Below are 17915 nucleotides of genomic sequence, written 5' to 3' on the forward strand. Positions count from 1 at the left end.
TCTTTTCCAAATTGTGTATCAGCAGCTAAAACACTCTGTTACACATAATACGTGTTCAAAAAAAAAGTTTGCTGAATTCCCCTTTAAAAAAATCAGGATTAATTTCTTAGTTTTGATAAATTTGCCATGGTTATATAAGATGTTAACATTAGGGGAAGCTGGGTGAAAGGCGTATGGGAATTCTTTGTACTTTGCAATTCTCCTATAAACATATAACTATTTCAAAATTAAATGTTTTTTTTTAAAGTCAAGAGGATCTTTTCCCACCTCTGGTAAATTCTTTCTTAAAACTACTCATATATTACCAACCACTATTAGGTGCAAATTCTTTAGCAGGCTTTACAGCCCTATAATTAATCTGGAATAGGAGACATGAATTCCAGCAAATAGGAACTCTCATAATACCCCTAACATATCCTGGCCCACACAGAGTTAGTATTCAGTAAACAATAGTCATCCCCAAATTTTATCTTTGGAAACATGGGCTTAAAAAAAAAAAAATCTATCCCCAAAGCAAATATCTTTTCCCTAAAGCATTAAAGCTCTGTCGAATCCAATTAAAACCTCTCTTGTTGTTCAAATTACTTATTTAGCAGTGGCCTCCAAGTCAAGCTCAAAAAGACCTTTGATTGTATGAGACAAATTACTACTATATTATTAGCATGAAAATCTTTTAAAAATATGTTTTAAAATATTTTATATCATGGCTGATTGGTTTTTGAATTAGGTAAATAAGAGTTTAGGGAAATGATGAATTTCATTTATAATTATTCAAGCTCAAACTTTCACTGTTAAGCAACAAAGTCATGAAAATTCTGATACAACTGTACTTGCCAAAGAAATCCTAAAATATCTAAGAAGAAAGTATCTTGTTCCTAAATACCTCCAAATAGCTTTTGTACTTTAAAGAGTTTCTTTCAGGCATCAACTAATTTTCAAAAACTTGGCTTTCCTTTTTGGAATAGAACTACAGAATAGGTACTATAAACAGAAGTGCTATTGTCAAAGAATCGATCCAATAATAAAAAGAGCTAAGGCCACTTGTCTTATAGAAAATTACTGCCAAATGCTGCCAGACCCTGCTTTTCTTCCTTCTGGGCCAGTAGCCAGATACTAATCATTTTTAGACCCTTTCTAATTTTTAGTACACAGTTTAGTACACAATACCACATCTGAACTAGACAGTATTTTAATGAATGTTCTCCATAATTCGTCTTATGTTTTGGCACACACACATATGATTTACAATACCTTTGGAAGTACATATAAGAAACTGGTAACAGTAGTTGCCTCTAGGGCAACTGTTTGGGTCTTTGAATTTTGTAAGTTTTTTTAATAACTATTCAAGAAATTAATTTATCTATTAAAAGAAAAAACTAAAATAATAAAACATTAATTCCAGTTAAAACATTTTACCTTATAACATAATGCATGTGGTATTCTTCTAATATGTAACTTCAAAAAAAATTTTTGCAATGCTCTTCAGTTATAATCAAAGAAATACAAATTAAAGTCAGATCATTTTTGCTTATTAAATTAGAAAAGGGTTCTTTTTTAAATTTTTTAATTAATTTTTTTGGTTGTGCTGCACAGCATGCAGGATCTTAGTTCCCCGACCAAGGATCAAACCCGTACCCACTGCAGTGGAAGCGTGGAGGCTTAACCACTGGATAACCAGGGAATTCCCTAGAAAAGGTTTTTAAAACTAATACTGATATTGGCATGTAAAGTGGCATAAACTTTCTAGAAAGTAATGTGGCAATACCTAATTTTTTAAAGATCTTCTTGCCTTTTGACTCAACATTTTTATTCCTATCCTAAGAAAATAATCAAGTATGGAGAAATATTTATGCACAAAGACTTTCTTCAAGTGTTATCTGCAGAGGAAAAATATATTCAGTAATTGGGAATGGTTAAATCATTACACATCCATTCAACAGAATATTATGCTGCTATTAAAAATTCGGTTTTGGGCTTCCCTGGTGGCGCAGTGGCTGAGAGTCTGCCTGCCGACGCAGGGGACACGGGTTCGTGCCCAGGTCCGGGAGGATCCCATGTGCCGCGGAGCAGCTGGGCCCGTGAGCCATGGCCGCTGAGCCTGCGCGTCCGGAGCCTGTGCTCCGCAATGGGAGAGGCCACAACAGTGAGAGGCCCACGTACCGCAAAAATTAAAAAAATAAAAAATTCGGTTTTGAAACAATTTTGACAAAGTACGAAAATTTTTATTATATAAATTCATGGTGGGAGAATAAACAGTATACAAATGAATAAATATATTCACGGAAGAAGGAAGAATGTGTACCATAATGTTAGCAATGCTTATATTTGAGCTGAGGCATTAGATCTTTGTCTTTAGTATTTCTCCACATATTTAAAATGAGTTCCTAGAACTTATAAAATAAGGGGGAAAAACAAGCTACACACACATTCCTAAGTTTATAATTTTGGAAGACTGATTGACATTTAAACAGCTGAAATAAATTAAAGCCTTCTAATTAATAACATTTACAAAAGCTGGTGACTAACTCAAATTACTATGTATCATTAAGATCATTCCTACCATATAATAAGCACTACCAGCTAGCTCATTTTTTAATCAATACAATAAAAAAGAAGACTTTGAACTATCATATGGTACAACATGGACAAAAATTAAATCCCATCAAACAGGGTTAAAAATGTAATTATGAGTTAAATTGTAATAATACTTATTATATATATATAATAAGTAATAAGGTCCCTGGAAGAAAAAAAAGATTAAACATATAACATCTAAATTAATAAACATAACCAAACTTTTCCTTTAAATGAACTGAATCTGCCACTGGGAAAAACAATAATTATTAATGAATGGGTAAACTATCATTGCTCAGACATTAATCTGTACAGTTTCAAATGTAGATGGAGTTTACCCCTAAAGATGATTTCCACCACTACTGCCCCCTCGAAAATCACAAATCTCACAAGGTCACTATTCTGCTTAGCACCCTTCAGTGGGTTACCGCTGCCTTAAATCCAAATTCTTTACATTAGTTGTAAGATCCTCCATGATATGGTCCTTGCTTTCACTCCCCACTCCTTCCTTCTCACTTGCTTCCTATGCTCTGGCCCAGTGGTTTGCAAAGTGTGATCCTTGAACCAGCGACATCTCTACCACCTGTGAACATGTTAGAACTCCAAACTCATGAGCCCCACTCCTACCGGGAGATTCATATTCACACTATAGCTTGAAAACCACTGCTCTAGCCCTCCTGAATTGCCTGCAGATACCCAAATCTGCCCTGCTCTCTCTCTGCAAAGACAGCTCCCTACCTACAGTGCTTTTACCCCATTCCCTACCGGGCATCTCATCCACCTTGTTTCCTACTCATCTTTCAAGTCTTAGCTTAGAAATCACTTCAAAAGGGAACTGAAAACTTTTCCAGAATTAGAAAAATATTTCTCATGATTTCTTCTATTATTGTAGGGGTTCTCATTTGCATTCTTCACCAACTAAAGCCATTTCTAAAATTTCTTAAGACCATCAAAGAAAGCCTTTGCTTGACATATCCCAAAACATAACTTATGCATTGGTATAAATGATTTCAAACTGTACAGAATAGTAAAAAATATATATAACGTACAGTAGAACCAAACTGTCAAAAAGAAATGACTTTTTTAAGTTGGGAAAATATAGAAAAATAGCCAACCAGTTCTGAAATTCACACCTTAAAATTAATTAATTTGAATTTCCTCTTTTCTGGACATATTTCTCCCATCTGGAGAAGGGGCATCAACTAATAAAGAACATGATTTTTAAAAAGAGGCTAATCAAGAGGAAAGAGAAATGTGTACAGCCTGGATAAAGTTAAGTGCTACATGTTTTAAGTCAGATATAAGAACAAAAGCATGGACCAGAAGCTGTTCTCCAATATTTTTAATAAGTTTGAGATAATCTCACAGTACATGATGAGTTAATAATTTATCTTCAGTCATTTAATGATCATCTATCATGTGCTAAGGACCACATGGAATTAAGAATTATGTGTATGTATCTATGTATCTATATCTATATGAAGATGAGGTTAACTTCTAGTTTTTTAGCCAAGAAATGAATCTTTATGCCCACAAAAAGACAGGTACAAAATTGTTCTTAGCAGCTTTGTTCCTAAGAGCTAAAACCTGGAAATGGCCCAAATGTCTATAAATAGTACAATAAAAAATATATACTCACACAATGGAATACTATACAGCAATGAAAAAGAATGAACTTCTGCTAACTTAAAAATTGATTTGATTCCATTTATTGCATTGGCCAAAAAGTGCCTTCAGTTTTTAAGTAAAACTAAAAGACACATTTTTCATTTTCACCAAGAACTTTATAGAACAACCTATTCACCCTTTTGTTCCACTACCTTCTGCCATTTTTCAGGCAACTTCATAATTCTATCTTCCCAAAACTTTTCAGCTTTTTGAGCAAAGAACTGTTCCAGGTGCCTTTTACAGTCTTCCAGGGAATTGAAATTTTTTCCATTAAGAGAATTTTGTAAAGATCTAAATAAATGGAAATCCGAAGGTGCAATGTCTGGTGAATATGGCGGATAAATGAGAACTTCCCAGCCAAGCTGTAACAGTTTTTGCCTGGTCATCAAAGAAACATGCAGTCTTCTATTATCCTGATGGAAGATTATGCCTTTTCTGTTGACTAATTCTGGATGCTTTTCATCGAGTGCTGCTTTCAGTTGGTCTAACTGGGAGCAGTACTTGTTGGAATTAATTGTTTGGTTTTCCGGAAGGAGCTCATAATAGAGCCCTTCCAATCCCACCAAATATACAACATCACCTTCTTTGGATGAAAACCGGCCTTTGGTGTGGTTGGTGGTGGTTCATTTCGCTTGCCCCACGATCTCTTCCATTCCACACTATTGTACAGTATCCACTTTTCATTGCCCGTCACAATTTGTTTTAAAAACGGAACGTTTTCATTAAGTAGAGAATCGTATGTGGAAATACGGTCAAGAAGGTTTTCTCTGCTTAACTTATGTGGAACCCAAACATCAAAGCGAAGAACATACCAAGCTGGTGCAGTGATTTTCAACACCTGATTTGGATATTTTGAGTACGTCGGCTATCTCCCGCGTGGGATAACGTTGACTGTTCTCAATTAATGTCTCGATTTGATTGCTATCAACTTCAACTGGTCTACCTGATAGTGGAGCATCGTCCAGTGAGAAAACTCCAGCACGAAACCACTTCTGACATGTTCGATCAGTCACAGCACCTTTTCCATATACTGCACAAATCTTTTGTTTCAGTTGTGTTTTTACCCTTCTTGAAATAATAAAGCATAATAGGCCGAAAATGTTGGCTTTTTTTCTTCCATCTTCAACATTAAAATGGCTACACAAAAATTCACCAATCTTGATGTCTTTTTTTAAAGGCATGCTGATATACAGCTGTCCCATAAAATCTAACAAAATTGTTTCAAATGAAGTTAAAGACAGCTAAGTGCTACTAGAGCCATCTTATGGAAAAAAATTGAATGAAACTTTTGGCCAACCCAATGTATGAAGTTTAAGAAAAAGCAAAACTAATCTACTGTGATGGCGGTCAGAATAGTGGCTACCTTTGGGAAGTACTAACTAGCAGAGAGTAAGGAAGCATGCAGAGGTCCTAGAAGTGTTCTATTCTTGGTGTGGTTGGTGATTACATGCTTACATATGTAGAAATTCATTGAGCTGTTTATGATTTCTGCACTGTATACAATTTAAGTCCTAGAAAAAAAATTTTTTTTTAAATAGAAGAGAAAGTTCCTCATCCTCCATGCCAGCCAGCAAGGAAGGAAGGAAGGAGAGAGGTTAGATCAAACAATCTTCAAGTTTCTGTTTTAAAGTTCGATTGTCTTATTCATTTAACAAAAATGTGAGCACCTACTTTGTAAAAGGTAAAATGTGAGCACCTACTTTGTATCCCCTGGGTGCTGGGGATATAGCACTGAACAAAATGGGTAAAAATCCCTGCTCTAATGGATCTTACATTATAGTAGGGTTAGAAAGATAATAAAAGCAGTGTGTCGGACTGCAGAAAAGCACAAAGAAAGAAAGAATGCAGGGAAGAGGGATAGGAAGAGTATGTATGGGAGGGATGCTGTAATTTTAAACAAGGTATCAGTAAAGGCCTTTCAGAAGGGGTGATACTTTAATTCAGACCTGAAAGAAGGAAGGGAGCGAGACATAACAGATATCTGGAAGAACAAGTTCCAGGCCTTCCAAAACAGCAAGGAGGCCACTGTGGCTAAAGGGAAGTGAACAAGGGTTAGATTAAAAAAAAATACACACACACACACACACACACACACACACACACACACACACGGCCAGATATTCTTTTCTCCAGTCTTTCCCTCCAACTCCTTGTTTAAAGACTAACTTAAATCAAACCTTTTCTACATAGAAACTTCTGCAGCCACTAGCCCAGTCCACATTTACCTTTATCTTCTGAGCTCCTGGAGCTGCATCACTCATGGCATCTTTATATACTGCCTTGCAATTAAATACTTACTGCCTCCCACTCCCAATAAACTGAGCCTCTTCAGGGCAGTGACTACATTTTATGCTTTTTTGTATCCCTGTTAGTTAGCCCATGGTTGGCATGTAAATGGTTACTGGTCAGAATGTTGCTAATAACTTTAGTAGGCAGAAGATTAGTAAACTGTGAATAGATTTTTAAAAAGAAAAAAGAGGAAGGAAAGAAACCAAGACTAGGGAGCTACGTGAGTGAAGAGGCACTGAGGCGTCTCCATGTGTCATGATCCAAAGTCTGGATTTTCTCTGAGCCATGTCCTTAAGACTCTGAGATCCTCAACATCACTTTTCTAAAAGCCACTCTAGGCTTTTTTCCTGGGGGGAACATCAGGCACCTGGTTTCCTTTCAAATAATGGTTTTACAACACCAATGGTCATAACTAGCTTAACAACAACAACAAATCTTAACCAACTACAAAGCTGTGTGATCTTGAGCAAGTCATTTAACTAATCTTGTGTATGTCAGTTCCCTCATCTGGTAAATGTAGGAGTTGGATTAAGTGGTCTCTAAAGTCCAATCAATCTCAAATCCTCTACTTTAGCTTTTTTTGAAAAAGCTGAATAGATAAACCTCACAACCTACTTCTTCAATTTATAAAATGAATAAAATATCTATTAATAATTTTAAATACACTGAATAAGAACTCATATTCAGAAAGCAGTGTAGTATTTTGAAAAAGCATACAATCTGGAGTAAGACAGACCTGGATCTACATAGCCTGCTTCTTAGTAGATAATAACCCTGAGAAAGTTACTAAATTTGCAGGATTTGTTTTGAGAATTAAAGGTAATGTATGTAAAGCAACTATTAAGCCACTATAAAATCCCATACACACTGGCAACAATCATTTCCCATACAGAAAGCAGCCAAGGTAAAATATCTACTAAATCACTGATGTCTAAGATCTGAAATACTCAAACTAGTTCATAATTCTGCTAACAACTTTAGATACAGGGATTAGTGGTTGCCTCAAAATTCTGCATGACTTTTCTGCAAGTTTATCAGAGTAATCCCTAACTCCTACAGTGCTGACAGTCTCTTTTCTTAAACATGAGGATAAGAACTACAGATCTAATGTCAGTTTGCGGTCATAGGGGCAGAGAATAAGATAATGTAGAAAGCCCAACGTTTTAGAAAAATAGGACAAGACTGAGATTTGGGCTTAACTCAGACATTATGAAGATATTAATCTTGGCACTGAGAGTTCAAATCTGTAATGAGAGCCAACTGTGTAAACTAAGCAATAGATAACTCAATAAGTAATAAGACAAATATACATTGGCTTTTGAGTCCAGGAAGAGAGAGACATACATAATTACAGCATACTAATGAACATAAGAGAATGAAAGAACAAGATACAGAGAGTGAATACCTAGTGGGGCTGGAAGAGTGAGGACCAGAGCACACAGAAGACTCAAAAAGCAGACAGAGCTTAAGCTGTATCTTGAAAAATCACTAGACTCTGTCAGTAAGACAGGAGAAGGAAAGGCATTCTAAGCAGCAGGGAGAATATATAAGAAGGCTCTGAGTCAGGAAAAAGTATGGCTCTTTCAGTAAACTGATGTTATCAGTACAGTTGGAGCTTGAGATGTATGGTGGGAGAAATGCAGGAGATGAGCCCGATGATGAAGGGCCTTGTAACCATAGAACTAAATACTGTAGGTAAGGGAGAAGTATGGGTTTTAAGAAAAAAGCACTGAACATATTTGCATTTCAGAAAAATCACATTGGCAGCGGTGTAAAGGATAGATTAAACGGGGTCAACCACTAGAGACCTCATTCTACACACAGAGTTCAATAAGGACATTACATTATCATATAGATACTCTATTACAGAACCAGGGGTCAGAAGCAAAAATAATAATGCTTTAACAGATAAAGCTAAATTACCAAAAGGAAATCATTTACCTTCATGAACGTATATTCTTGAATTAAATATTTCCTATATATCTTAAAATAGAAGAGGCTCTAAAATTAGGTATGATATATAAAAATTACACGGAACTAGTTGTACCCTGAGAACTAGCTACTCTTGTAGCATCTATCCCTTTTTGTAAATATAATACTGTAGATCCGCAACATAAAAACCTATGTAATAAAAACCTTGGAATTGGAATTTATATTGATTACTGACAGGGACTTCTCTTTCTTTAATTTTATATATACGGAAACTGAGGCCCTGAGAAACTAAGGAATCATCCAAGGTCAGATGGTTAGCAGCACAGTTAAGACTGGAATTCATGTCTTATGATTTCCTTTCTAGAAATTGGCTTAGTACGTCATATTTATAATTTCAGAATCTTGAATGATAATCCAAAAGACACTGGTATTGTCATTTTCAGCAGTGTAATAATGAACTATAAAACTATTTTTGTTTCATATGCCTCACAAGAAAAACATCTATTAAGTGTCCATATGTCTGACAAAAAGAAATCCCATCCTGAAATCTGTGCCACAATAAAAACACCTCCTGCCCCGCCACAAAAACACAACCTATTCTTCTCTAGGGAGTCTAAAAACTTCCTTTTTCAAACTCGGGAAACAAATTTGAAATAAGAAAGGCCTAAGATTAATTTATCTTTGTATAATTAAAGATCCAACATCTTTACCATGTTTTAAGATTTAACTTGAGCCTCAGTCTTTTACTTATTCTGTTGTGCTCCCCTCCCCACCCCATTCCTATAATTTTACATACCTGAAATACATTTTTCCTTCACTAGTACGCATAGTAGAAGTGGCAACACTGACAAAATGCCTTATAAATACAGTACGTTTCACAAATTTGCATAGTGACCAAAATTTTAATTTTTAGACTTCTCTAATTTACCCTTAAGTAATGTCTGCTCACTGAAATAAATTCAAATAGTATAAAAGCATATATTAATAACTCTCTTCCATGCCTTTGCAACTCTCTCCTGAAGAATCCCCCGAACACTTAAAAGTCTGATGTTTATCCTTACAGACTTTTTTTATGCTTATATAACAGAAGGTGCTAATCCTCAGAGTCAAAATATATTTAACACTCAAACTCTACTGATCATAATTTAATCTCTATTAATTCAGAAGGTAGATTGTTATCTTGCCTGGTTTCTGGTTAACATGACAGACATCAATTATATTATCATTCAGAGGTTATTTTTTTTTAAGTGAGCAAAACCCCAACTATCCTGTTTATTTCTTCCTTATCAGCATCTCAATTATTTTATGTATTTATTTTATTTATTTGTTGTCTTTCTTTCTCTTGATATAGGTTTCATGAGAGCTGGAATCATTGTTCCTCCATGCTGTGACACTTAGCAGACAATCAAATATTTTTTGACTGATCAGTATGTTTACTTAGAAATTATGAAAGTTGCTTTTTAAAAAGTTACTGACATCTGCTTAATTTTTCATTGGCTTTCAAACATAATGAGGAAAAAAAGATCTGCTTAGAGTTTTTTTGGCTGTGGTTCCAATCAAATATCTGCTCAACTGATCAGTTTTGATAGTCAAAACTATCTTATAAAATTCAATCAGGCATTTTGGTTCGATCAGGAATTTGTAACCAAAACAAAAACCAAAAACAAAAACAAAAACTTTCAGAGAGTTATTCATTGCTATGCAGAATTCCCTTGTTTTTTTAAAATGATTACAGAAGTCAAGTATTAAGTAGATTATCACTAATGTTTCTGGTTCTAAGATCAAAAGAAATGTCATTTAAAAAAAAACTGTCACTAAGAAAAAGAGTGAGGCAGGCAAAGTTCTCTGCTTTGGCATACTCAAATTTGTCTGTTTATCCCAAATTACAGAATTACTGTGAGTACAGTTTCCACTGCCTGCCACAGACAGACTTCACTTACGGGCCTCTATGATAAAGGAGCTATCTAACCAGAAGAACTGTCAAGCAAAGGAACAGACTGTCTGACTTAAACATTAAAAAAAAAAAAAAAAAAAAACCCACATACACATATATACAGGTCATTTTATTTGAATTCCACCTAAGTCTGGGCTAGTTACCAAGGACTCTGCATAGAGTCAAGACTAACTGTACCTTCACAATAAAACTGTTAAGCAGGATTCTCTAAAAGAGCTGTTAGCCATGCTTACAAGTCTCAAATGACGCTTCTGCAGAGCTCTAGCTTTGGAACTTCGAATTCCAATGCGTTATTTGGAAGCTGAACTTGAAGTTCCCCCTCTCCACAAATGCTTTTCAAAGGACAGGGAGAAGCCAGAACACACTTCCCAGCACTGCCTGACTGCCTAACACTCGAGCAAGACTTCAGGACAGACCTAATAATGCAGGATCAGCAAAGCAGACCACCTAGGAAAGGAAGCCAAAACTTCACAGCCTTCCCTATCCTCAGCGGCTTCCACGCTGACCCGGAGGACACTCGCCCCCTTAAGAATCTACAGTCTACATGCCCACTTTAAGGTGTTGCCTGCCACTCTCCCGCTCCCAGAGCAGGGAGACCAGCACGCCTCCACAGGGATCCCGGGACAGAGAGAAGGAAACTGCAGAACAAACCCACTATTTCTCCAACTAGGCAACAACACGGATCAATCCTTCAACTAAGCACTGAGTAAATCTCATCTAGAAAGAGATTTGTTCCAGGATGCTGACCAGCCACAGACTGTGTACTAGGCTGGCTCGGGATGTCACCAGAGTCCCCTTCCCGCCCCGAGCCGACCCAGCGCCTGCAGAGCCGCGCCCTCCCTTCGAGATCTCCCGGGGACCCGCTAACTCGCCCAGTCTCCCCCGAAAAGACTGGAGGCCGTGCCAAGTTACCGCCCCCCTCTGGGCAAAGCAGAAACCCCAATAAAGACGCTGGTCTCCGCTGTAAACCCTTCCGTCCCCAGCAGCCCACCAAGGCGGTCCCGGCCCCTGCAGGACGCAGATACATCGCCCTCTCGCCCGGAGACCCCGATAAACAGACGGAACCCCAATACACTGCTTCTTTATCCCAGGAATGCGAAACGAGACGCCCACTCTCGCTCAAAGGACCCCCAAAACCTCATGGATCTGCCTCTTCAGAGACCTAGGACCTTCCTAAACTGAATCCTCTGCCCCCAAAGAGCCTGAGATCGCGATAAAAGGACCCCTTGTCCCGGAACCGCGCTATACCACCTCAAGGAACCGAAGGGTCCTGATAAATCTCCTTCGACCCCGAAGACCCGGGACCCAATCTGCTGCCAGCCACAACCACCCCAAGCCGGAAAAAAACCCGGACCCCCATTAAACCGCCTCCTCACCCCGAGGAGCCCTGGCACCCGCTACACCGCCCTTGGGCGCCCGCACCCGGATCCCACCCCACTGCCTCGCACTCACGAACCCCTCCAAGCCTCGCGCCCACCAGGCAGCGCCGCGCTGCCCGCGGAGCCGCCCCCGTCGGGAGCCCCCCTGCCCCGGCTGCTCCGTGTCCCCGCTCCCCGACCGCTCCTCAGCGAAGACGAGCTCCGGGCTTCCTCACCTGGGTAGCGTCGGAGGGCAAGAGGACCGGGGAGCCCTCAGGAAGAGAAAGAGGCGGCAGAGAAGGGGCTGCCCAGGCCTGCGTCTGCCGCAGCTACAACCCCTCCGCGAGGAAGCGCTTGTGTGAGGAGATCCCTCCCGCTCCGCGCGCAGCCGGGAGACGGAGCCACAGCCGTGCGCACCGCTCTTCCCGCGAGATCCCAGCCACAGCGAGGGGCGGGGCCCCGGCGAGGGGCGGCTGCAGAGGATCGAGTGACAACCCCGAGAGCCTGTCTGCAGCGGGGCAGGAGGCGGGACTTGGAGCCTAATACTACCAATCGTAAAATAGGAAAGGTGATTCGCCTACCGCTTTTCTTCTCCCTCGCCCCTCATCAATAAACTAGGCAAAAGGAGCAGTGACCTTAAGTAGTCACGGGCAGAGGGACGGTATCTTGGATGGAGAGGTTTGGCTCGTGTCTGGTCCTAGTCAGCCTCCGTAGATATACCTGGTTACGGAAGAAGGTGGTTTTTACACCGCCGTGGACTGGGGCGCTGTTACCCTCGGTTACCGCGCGGCCTGAAGTCCTCAAGAGGTTCGCCTCTTCCTGGTTGAAGGCGCACCCTCCTCGGGTTACCCAGGTCTAAACCTGTTTTCCCCCCATCGGGGCCTCTCCTCCCTCTCCACCTCGAACAGGGCGCCATTGTTGAGATGCCAGTGTTTTCCCAACCCCTACTAGGGACGTCTGGTCTGACAAAGGACACCCTTCTGATTCGTGTTTATTTCTACTGAAAGCCTTCTAGAAGAGTAAAAAGTAAATCTCAGTCACCATTATAACAAATTCCGAAATTAAATGAAAAGTTGTATCTCTGTGGACCCCAGTGTCTGGCACACGCAGGGCACTGAATAAATGTAAAAGGAATGACTGAAGAATGTGATATTTAAATACAGTCCTCTCTCAGTATCCTGGGGTATTGGTTCCAGGACCCCTGCAGATACTAAAATAGTGGATACTCAATTCCCTCCTGTAAAATGGCTGTAGTATTTGCATATAACCTACCTCCCATATCCTTTAAATCATCTCTGGATTATTTATAATACCTAATACAATGTAAATACTATGTAAATAGTTGCCGGTGCAACTTTTTAGAACTTTCTGGAATTTTTTTTCCTGAATACCATGATTGGTTGAATCCACAGATATGGTGGCCAACTATGTATGAAATCTGAACCCACTCCAGAAAATTTGGGCTTTCCTAGCCTTTCCTCTACAATGACAGCCAACCTTTTTCACCCTTAAGCCCAGTCTCTTCATTATTATGCCTATCCTATAGCCTTCATTCGTTCCCTGTCCCACAGCAAGAAGTGTCCTTTCTCCTCATCAAGGTTAGTCCCTGCACCTGTGCACTGGATCACAGCCATTCCCAGATTTTGATGAATCAACTGTTCTTTCCTTGTTATCAATTTTCCCCTCTAATCTAGCTCTTTTCTCCCACAAACACAGTCTCCTCCATGCTTTGAACAGAACAAGACAACTAACCTCCTCCACCCTTTCAAACTACTCTACCACCTTTCTTCTCAGACTCAGTGCTTAAGGGACATGAAACTGTATTTGCTGTCTTTACTTTCTCATCTCTTGTTTTCCCCACTGCAATGCTGCTTACACCCACACAATGGGCTGATCTCTCAGTGATCACAAAAGACCTCTTTCCTCTTTCTATTTTGGGGGATCTTTCCCAATGACCATATTGCAGCCTTTTGACAATGCCAGCCATCTCCTCCTTTGGTACCTGCCTAACTGCTTTCTCCAGATTCTCTAGCTACTCTTCTGATTTTTTTTTTTTAATCCTCTTTCCTCATTCAAAAACTATTGCATATTGGCATCTCCTTATCTTATAGCCATGCCTTGTGCGTAATAAGAAAAATGGTTTCCACACATGGTTCCACACTTTGAGTGTCAATAGGTGGCTCAGACAAAAGCTGTTGGAAGAATCCAGAGGGAGGAGACACGACTATGAGGCTGGGTCTTAAAACAGTAGTTGGCCCATACAAATGCAGAGCAGACACAGATGCTTTTCAGAGAAAAAAAATTGAGTGAACCTGAGCACAGAGGAAAGGATGTAGGCCGAGCCTGGCTATCGGTGCACCAGATTGGTCTACAGAGGATTCCTGCAGAAGAGCAGTAAAAGGTAAGTTTAGGGAAGAACCAATAGTAAAAGGCCTTAAAAACCAGGCCAAGTTGATTCAACTTGATTCTGTATCAAATGGGAAGCCAGAGCCAACCCTAGCATTTGTAGGGCCCACAAAAGGCTACACATGGAGTTCCACATATCAAATGTCTAAATATTATGTAAAAGTTATAAAACAAGCTAACAAACTGTGAAGTTAAAAAATATATCCTTTTGCTTTGACAAATTTTCCTAACAACTTGGAAGGCCAGGTTCGAGCTTAGGGTTCTGGGACTTTTCAGAGTTCCCTGCTTGGAACAGAGAGAGCTGGCCCACACACAGAGCAGTCTTCCCCCCTTTTCTTCCCACACCCAGTTCACCCCCCACTCCATGGGTACCCCAGCCCACATGTCCAAGCTCCATTCCCACTTTTCCCTCTACAAAACTATAATTTCTTAGCCACTCCACAAGTCCGGGAGTTTATGTTTCAGGCTCTAGTGGGGAAGACCACAAAGGCCCTGAGAGTGGGCTCAGGGTCATTGGGGTAAAGAATTTTGGCTTCCAATACCTGGAGCGAGGTCTGAAGGGGTGAAGTCAGCTTCAGGTGGGCATATTCCTTTGATTTGATGGATTCCCATCCCACGTAGGAGTGCAGCTGGAGAAGGGCCAGAGCAGAGCCCCTTAAATGTAGGCCCCTCTCACGTGCATCTAAGGTGGTAGCAGGTAGCAGCAGAGCCCCTGAATGTCTTTAGTAGGGTAATGACATATATAGTAGATCTATAGCTTGAAATATAAATCTGTGTATTTTCTGTTTCCCACCTCCTCTCCTCTTGCACTGGTATCTTAATGGCAGGAATGTACTGGAAAGAAAACTCTATTCTTGACTCCACTCTCTCCTTATGTGGCAACTCCTCTGCAATGCCTGGTTTCACAAATTATACTATTCTATGACTCCCTTATTAATCAGTGTATTAGAAACCTGGGTGTCTCTAAATGTGAGAAAACAGAAAAGCTATGAAGCACTCTTAGCCTGGCCTGGAGCTTGGAACACTCACATTTGACTTCTAAATTAAAATGCTTTGGAAATAGAAGCTCCTGAAGAGGCCCAATGTGAAGAGTACACAGGCAGGAAGAGTACCAAACAGGCAGTAAGCCACCACAGACGGGGGCACCCCTCTCACCATCTGTCTTTATGTCACGATGCTTCACTCTGTGGCCTGACAGTCATGCTCTGTCCTCACAACCTCTCCATCTGGTACCAAGTACACCCTTCAGCACATTGTATGTTGAGAGCTGCCAAGGAGCCAGAACTACCAAGGTTTCTGTTTTCAGGATCCAAGCCTAGAATTCTGCCCATGGATCCTGTACATCTCTCAGTGGTGCTGCAGATGATTTCAGCAGGAGGCTCTGATGCTTCCTTAATCCCAGGACCGACATCTACTCATAGCCACACTCTCACTCACCATCTGTGGCTGGTCTTCACCAATCAGCAGCAGAACAGAACTAGCTAACTTCTTATTCAGGTCTTACCATCTGCTGCTTGTGTCTAAACTGTTAGTCCAGGTAAGTACAATCCAACGCTTCTATCCCTGTTCCTTTCTAGCCCTTCCATCCTTACTGGTGTTCCCCTCTCTGAGCATGTTCTGGGGAAAGCTTCCTCCTGGCCGCTGCGTATTCATGAGGGGCATAAAAAACAGTATCGTCGCAGAATCTGGAAGAAGAAATCTGGCTCTCTCAGACCCAACCTCCACTCCACCCTTTTCAAGTTTTGAAGGAGCACCTATTTGGTTAGGTTAGAAGGCTGAAATTCTGCATGAATTACCCCAAGATTAAGGGAACAGTATTCATCTGTCCATTTGCTGACCACATGCTAAACCTCTGAGTTTGGTTTATTTTGAAGATACCCAGTTACAAAAGGGGGAAATCAAGAGGGTTGTAGTGGTTTATAAATATGTCCACAAAACTTTTTATTTATTCATTTATTTTTTGCGGTATGTGGGCCTCTCACTGTTGTGGCCTCTCCCGTTGTGGAGCACAGGCTCCGGACGCGCAAGCTCAGCAGCCATGGCTCACGGGCCCAGCCGCTCCGCGGCATGTGGGATCCTCCCGGACCAGGGCATGAACCTGCGTCCCCTGCATCAGCAGGCGGACTCTCAACCACTGCGCCACCAGGGAAGCCCAAATATGTCCACAAAACTTTTGATACATCTCCCTTCAAGAGGTGGAGCTTAATTCTCTTCCCCTTGAGTATGGGATTGACCTAGTGAGTGATTCACTTCTAGCAAAGAGAATATGGCAGAAGTGACAGTGTATGACTTCTAAGACTAGGTCGTAAGAGACATTGCAGCGTCCTCCTTAGTTTCTCTCTTTGATCACTTACTCTGGATGAAGCCAGCTGCCATGCCATAAGGACATTCAAGCAGAGGCCCACATGGCAAGAAACTTAGGCCTCCAGCTAACAGCTATGTGAGTGAGCCATCTTGGAAACCTCAGTCCAGCTCCGGTTAAGCCTTCAGATGCCTACAGCCCCAGGCCAACACCTTGACATAACCTCATGAGCCGGGACCACCCAGCTAAGCCTCTCTCAAGTTCCACACAGAAACTGTGTGAGATAATACCTGTCTGGTTTTTTCTTTCCTTTTATTGAAGTATAGTTGATATACAATGTTGTGTTAGTTTAAGGTTACTCGTCTATTGTTTTAAGCCATTTCCTTTCGGCATCACTTGTTATCCAGCAATAGATAGCTAATACAAAAGTGTTGAGAGTAGTTGAGTCTACTCCTACTCCTGGGCAAATATCTAAAAACTCACATCAGGCACTAACATTACCTAAAGAGCAAGGAACAATAGATTTGTAGCTATAATGGCTACATCTAAAATTCAAGCGATGCTGCACCAGAAGAATGTGGAAGAAATCATTTCTTGGTGGGAACAAAGATTCCAAGGCCTTCAGACTATCAAGAGCATCAGAGCAAATTGGAGATTGCAACGATCGTGGAGCCATTTGGAGGCAGTCAATAGGAGGTCTTGAGCAGTAGGAAACTTTTCACCCTCAAAAGCTTAGAGTGCTTCACAAACATACTACTGTCATCCAAGTTTATGGGAAAGTATATATTTCCATGAAAACAGAGGTGGAGAAAACCTCAAACATCCTCTTATCCATCCATATTAACCAAGAATAAGAAGTTGAAGATTCCATCTATAGGGATCCTGTCAAAATGAAATTGACATCCTGACACCATTAGTGCCCATGTGAGAGCAGAGTATGTTTGACAGCAAGAATATTGAAATTCTTTCTTGCATATAAAACTATATTTCTGAAGTCTTAACATTGTGAATTAAGATTCAGTGGGAGAGCAATTTCCCTATTAAGTAAAAAATGAGGAAAAGACATAAAAAGGAGACCAGTTAACTGAGTTACATACATTGCCTGTCTAAATTCATCTTAGATCTGTAAGAACCATCTAGATGGGCCGTATATACAAAGAGTCAAATACTTTACACGTTAACCAGAAGATAACTTAGAACTAAGAAGATATACTTGAGATTCATTTGCAGGTCCATGATTCAAACAACAACACAGTTGTGGGATCTTTCATTTCCTGCGGCAGTGAGGGCAAAAATTAAGTCTTTGAACAACAAGGCCCTAGAAAGACTCTGAATTCTATACCTTTCTCTTGATCCCTCACCATCAAATTTTTTAAATCAGCAAATACTTATTGAATAGCTACTAAGTGCAAGGCATTGTGTTGATGCAGAG

At 40.4% G+C, this 17915-nt stretch overlaps 1 protein-coding gene across 2 annotated transcripts in view; it reads right to left on the reverse strand.

The window, feature by feature from the left end:
* GLCE (glucuronic acid epimerase) overlaps positions 1 to 12218 on the reverse strand; it is a 128769-nt gene extending 116551 nt beyond the window's left edge. The window contains exon 1 of one of the 2 annotated variants that reach the window (XM_049706935.1): positions 12012 to 12218. The gene's annotated coding sequence lies outside the window, so the exon portion shown is untranslated. The remainder of the gene's footprint in view (positions 1 to 12011) is intronic. The other variant, XM_004276241.4, reaches the window with a different exon arrangement.
* Between the last annotated feature and the right edge of the window lie 5697 nt (positions 12219 to 17915).

This window comes from Orcinus orca, chromosome 2 (assembly GCF_937001465.1).
Source record: "Orcinus orca chromosome 2, mOrcOrc1.1, whole genome shotgun sequence".
NCBI lineage: Eukaryota > Metazoa > Chordata > Mammalia > Artiodactyla > Delphinidae > Orcinus > Orcinus orca.